At 41.6% G+C, this 6,007-nt stretch overlaps 1 long non-coding RNA gene across 1 annotated transcript; it reads left to right on the plus strand.

The window, feature by feature from the left end:
• Nucleotides 1-4,365: 4,365 nt before the first annotated feature.
• On the plus strand, nucleotides 4,366-5,171 carry LOC103364967 (uncharacterized). The gene is made up of 2 exons (XR_520576.1): nucleotides 4,366-4,472; nucleotides 4,787-5,171. It is a non-coding gene; the product is annotated as an uncharacterized LOC103364967 (long non-coding RNA).
• Nucleotides 5,172-6,007: the final 836 nt, after the last annotated feature.

A 6,007-nucleotide genomic window follows, 5' to 3' on the forward strand; every position in this document is an offset into this window, starting at 1 on the left:
CTTTTGAATCCGTTCTGAACGTCTTTTCATCTTTTCAAAGAAAAAATGCTCCCTTAATGTACCAAATTTCATGGCAATCCACAAAATATTATTATGTGACCTCAGAGGACGTCCAAAGTCATCCTCTGAGGACCATGCATGTTTGTACAAAACTACTATCCAACTGTCGTTTCCTGCCCACAGTGTTGGACACATTAAACAACCCACTGAAACCAAATCTCTGATGCAATCTCAACACTAAGCCAGCATCCGTTGTTTCTCAGTATTGCAGCAGATCATCAGACTGTGACGTGTTTTACATTAAGTTCTCTTCCTACTGTATATAGATTGCGGTCGTTCATCTCTTCGCGGTGTTCAGCTGATTATCTGGAATTCCTTCTCCTTCGCAAGGCGTTGCCGGACTCGACACACACATCAGGAGTTTTCAGAAGTCGAGTCATCAAGATCGAGCCGCGTACGTCAATGAGCGATGTTGCTCAATCATTTCACAAAACCACAACACATGGAAGCTGTGACCTCAGCAGCACTCAGGTTTGTGCGAATTAGCAGAGGAGCAGAGCAATAAAAGACACCGAGCAATGTTTAGAAGACTGTTTATTTTTCCGTTAATGAATAGGTGAAACGAAGGAGTAAGAGCAAAATTAGTCATGAGGCTGCCATGAATCGAGCTTTTCCGTCATGGCTTGGACACCTACTCATAACCTGCAGTTTATGGTAATTTCTGCCGAATTCTTTGATAAGACTTTCACAGTATCTATAAAGCAATGCTGGTTTAAAACAACAACGACAACAAAACAAGAAAGCCGCAGCGATGACATGAAGCGATGATAAACCGATCTATCATCTCTCCTGAGCAGCGTTCTGCACGTCGCACCTCCTCAGCGCTCAAAGGTCACGGGTGGATCTGACCACAACAAAGCTATTTTTGGTCGACCCAGTGACCAAATCTGCTAATAATAAACCCCGAAAGGAAGCGGTGTCTTTCCGTTTTAGGCTCCAACATCAGCATCAAGAGAAGTTCATCCATGACAAGGGTCAATGTCATACTTTCCTTCAGTCACATGGAGCAAGGGTCACCTCTTGCCTTTAACCTGGATCCCAGCCTGGGTTTCTTTTAAATTACACATTTTCTCAATTTCTGAGAAAACGTTTAATCATCTTGACCTTCTTACAGATATAGCACTTCTAAAATTATCCTCTGAACATCATTGCTGAGAAGTTACTACATTTACTGTTTTCACGTGAAGCTTTAAAGCAGGGGTGTCCAATCCTGGTCCTCGAGAGCCCCTATCCAGCTTGTGTCCCTCTTCCAACACACCTGATTCAAATGATCAGGATCGTTATCAGGCTTCTGCAGAGCTTGATGATGAGCTGATCATTAGAGTCAGGTGTGTTGGAAGAAGGGAAACATGCTGGATAGGGGCTCTCGAGGACCAGGATTGGACACCCGTGCTTTAAAGAATCCTGCTTTTTTTCCCCTCAGTGGGCATTTAAACATAAATTAATGCCTCTTTGGCTCTGAGCAGATCCAAATGAAGCAGTAAGATTTGCGTCTTTGCCCACTGACCTGCCACCAATCAGCTCGGCTAGTTTTGAGTTCAATATTCACGGCTAGCTCCAGTTAAAATCAAGTTTTTGCTTTGTTAGCATGTCCAGATGGTGTTTTTTTATATGCTACAATCATGAACAAAATAAGCAGCCAGTGCCATAGCTGAGCATTTTCACCTTAAAGCAGCAGTTTCAAAAACACAAATTCAGACAGTTTTAAGGCTAACAAAGCTAAATTCTTGATCTTCTTTAAGAGTGGGGCTTTCTGTTTCACTGTTCTTCTGAGCGGCTTTTCAGTTCGAACAGCTGAAGTACTCAAATATTACAACTAATATTACAAAAGTATAAATTAGTTTTAGTGTTCCAATGGGGTCGTAGGTGAGCTGGTTTGCTCGAGCTGCAGCGAGCGGGGAGGGACTACTGTTATATCTAAGCCATTTTAAGGCAGGTAGGGATTGTTGTCATGGAGAATATGTGCTACATAGACATGAGTGTTTAAGGGTTAAACCCACAACCAGACAGGAACTTAAAGACTTTCAGTAATCTTCGGCTTATTTGGTTTCACTGTTCGGTACAAGATAAAGCTGGATTTTTACCCCATAATCTGAGGCTGAATCACGATTTGAGGAGCTGACGTGCAAAAGGAGCTTTTTAGATCGACTTTATTTTAGCTTCTGACATTTTATTCCTTTTTTTTTCTGGTCTGCTTTTGAGTAGCTTTGCCATTTTTTGAATTTATTATGAAAAAAATCTGACAGTTCTTGTATTTCCTCATTGTGAAAACCCATTGCTGCTGTGTGTATTTTGCGAGCCACTAAAAATATACATATATATATGTGTGTGTGTGTGTGTGTGTGGAGACTAAATGGAGCATACAGATGGTATCTTTGCATAACACTTCTCCTCAGATCTCTTTCATAACTACTTCTACAAACTGGAATGCAGGTGACTGGGCGTGTATATTTCATAATCAATAGTTTACACAAGTCTGGCTCCGACGCTCAAAACCATAAAAATTCCAAAAGATTCAAATGAACACATGTGCATGCAACAACCTGGCATCGTTGCTGTTCGGCTTGATCTTTTCCCTAATCGGGTTTACATCTGTGCCAGATTTCGCCGTGCTTTGGGTGTCGGGGAAGCTGCTGCTTTTCTTTTTTTTTGTACAAATAAGGTTATTAACTGGTTGATTCCGATTTGAGTGCTTCTTCGTGCTCTGGCCCGCTGCCTACAAGTGTTGGTTTTTCCGTTTGCAGAGAGCTGCTGGTTTCACTTCATGCCAGAACAGTATGCAAATCCACCCGCATGGATTCGAAACTTGTAGCGACCAGCCTGTCACCTCTAGCATTTTCCTTAATCTATGTTTGTACTGTGAGGAGGACATGTAGCTGCAACCAGTCCGACTCTATATCACAAGCTTTATATGGAAATAAAAACTAGGATTAAAAAGATTGTGCTATGTTGTTGAAAAGCTCTTTAAAATTTACCATTAAACTGGATACTTGCTTGTATATGTGCTTAAGTTGCACGCAGTGTTTAATTTGATTTCATTTAAAATAGATAAAAGTGACTGAATAACTCATATAGACAAAACAGCCTCTTTCTCATTATTGCAGCTTTAAGTCCTCTCAGATGCACATTTGCAAACACAATGCAATTGACCACAATTAGCCTTTAGCAAAGAATCTGACTATTTAGATTAAAAATGCAAGTTTTGCTCAAATAAAATTAAAGCTTTGGATTGACAGTATTTTTTTTTTTGCTGTCAGTGGGGCAAAAAAAAAAAATCCACGTTAACCTTTCAGCATATTGTAAGTCAAGTAGTCTGAGATGAAAAGAAAATGCAGTGCATGATGGGAGACTAAGATAAACAGCAACAAGTTCAGCAGTGAGAGTAGGATGTGGTCCCTCAATGGGTTTAACAGACCTGCTCGGTCTCTTTTGGTTTGAGTATTTTTTCATGTTTGCACTGCCGGCATGTGTCAGTGCTCTGGTGGAGGTGCTGGTGGTGGATGAGTCTATGTTCTGGCTTGGTTCTGTCTCTTTAAACCAATCACAATCGGTCAGCGCAAAGCCCGGGATACAGCACTGGTGCCCCTGCAAAACGTTGACGGGAAATAGCTGGTGAAACATTTGCACGTAGGAGCTCCCTAATTAAAATTCACATAAGCAACTAAAGAGGCCTGTCTTATTGAAAATCCAAATCCTCAGCAGAAGACGTTCAGAGTGTAGCTTACTGCTCAGAGGATGTCGTTGCTGTTTCCTGTATTGAAAGGAGTTGCAAAGACACACAAACAGCTGATACTCACAGTCTGCATCCGGTGATTCAGCCTGCTAATATTCTGATAAAATCATTTGACTTTCTTTCATGATACTCAATGTTTAGGGCCTGTAACTAAAAAGTTAAGCAGATTATCTTGTGCCTGCAATCTAACCAACGAAACAGTCTGTTACAACAGTGATTGTCAGAAAAGTTATGGGTGTAATCCAGCTATTTGTATATTTTAAGATATATAATAAAATACAACGTCTGCTTTGTTGGATAATATTATTTTCATTGCTGATATAAATCATAAATGATGACAAATAGGTCAGAAGTGAAAGGGTGTGTTTGTATTTTAGATAAAAGATGAGTGCACTCACGTGTACAGAGATGAAGTGTAATCGATGATTTATGCATGACGTGTGTTTATGTTCGTTAATTTCACTAAATGTGATGATACTGATGTTGGATTTTTTTTTTTATATATGCAGGGCAAACATGTGCTGTCTCATCTTCTGTTCTGTCCTTTTCTGTGTTCTTGTCATTAGACTTGTCGACGCAGGGAGTGATGCCGGCTTTATAAATCCAAATCGGACTTGAAAAGGTTCGGAAGCCGTCATCGTTCGCTGACGTAGGAGATTCGGGAGGATGCTGACAAAAGGTGAGCAATTCTTGAGCTCATTCCGATTTTCTGGCATCACACCTGCTGCTGTTCTGCGATCGACTCTCTGAATCAGAGGTGAGAGTTTGACACGAGCGCTTCATTGATTTTAAAATTAAGTTCTCACGTGTCTCCAAGTTTATTTTTTCACCCCACCGGCACTCCAGCTCAATTACCACCACCACCACTACGGGAGCTTTTATCTTTGTTTTCAATGGCTGAGGGCCCCTCATAACATTACTCTTCTTCATAGCCAAGAAAGTTACTCATGCCAGGTGAAAACCCATCTTTCTTTCTCTTTCTGTGTGACCCAGTTGATGCCTGCGCTCCCCCTCGTTGACCTGGAGGACCACACGGGTGTCAGACCACCGCGGTGATAATGTCAGACCACCAGAGATGCTGAAGAGAGGCAAGAAAACAAAATGAAAAAAAGAAAAGAGGTCATGAGAAGAGCAGAGAGGTGGAGGAGAGAGAAGAGATGTGGTTTGATTGGCGAGCGTAACTGAAAGTCAGCCATGCGGGGAGAGGCTCACCAGTGAGGATCTGAAATGTAGTTACTGTACAGTCAGAGGGACAGACCCGACGCTTCATGTTGTACTCCACTGAACAATGTGGTTAACCAGTCTGATGTAATACAGTAGCTCGAGTTGACACAGTGACGGAGATAGCATTTTCAAATAAACACAGCGTATGTGTGTTTTCGTGTGTGTGGTTTTATAAAAGGCCGGCCAACGAAACACAAAGAAATCCCAGATGGAGCTTCAGCGGAAGTCCTGTTTCCCTCCTCAGTCACTGAACTCCTGAATTAGAGCGCAGCCGTCGCTAACGTACAAATCATGAATATTCACGTCCATATTTCATGGGCGCGTCGCGATCGTTCTGCTTGCGTACCTGTAAATAACACGCATGAGTGTGTTACACATTACTATTTGCACACAATGTGAGGGTGTACATTTGAATCTGCGATGAGTCGTCCGATGTGCATCCATGTGATTCGCGTGCGTGAGTCATGGGTGAAAACCCAGAGTCCCATGGCCCTCGTCTGGTTCAAGGGGCCTCTCCCTGGGCTTTTTCGACAGGATACGGGAGAGCTGGGATCGCTACCGTGGAATCTGTCTGCTTTCTATTTATGGCAAAACCTTCTCACTTCCCCTTACTGGCACTAACCTGACATCTGACTCACATGGATGCACCAGAAGGTAGAGTGTAGAGACCAGGGCTTAGTTTAGATAGATAGATAGATAGATAGATAGATAGATAGATAGATAGATAGATAGATAGATAGATAGAGGAACAATGTACAATGTCTAATAAGGTGCCTGAAATAGAAAAAAATGTTTCATTTTTACAATAAGGTGCAAATTGGTGGTGTTTATGTTTATGTCATGAGAGTACAGAATACAAAAAAAGAGTATGATAAAGTACAAAGGTGCAATGTGGAAAAACAGAGCTAATAATTATCATAATGAGTATCTAAACTGTTGCTGTTGTTATGCCAGTCTATGCAAATATGCAGTTTACCAGTAGCAACACTA

Source organism: Stegastes partitus, unplaced genomic scaffold (genome assembly GCF_000690725.1).
Source record: "Stegastes partitus isolate 25-593 unplaced genomic scaffold, Stegastes_partitus-1.0.2 Scaffold798, whole genome shotgun sequence".
NCBI lineage: Eukaryota > Metazoa > Chordata > Actinopteri > Pomacentridae > Stegastes > Stegastes partitus.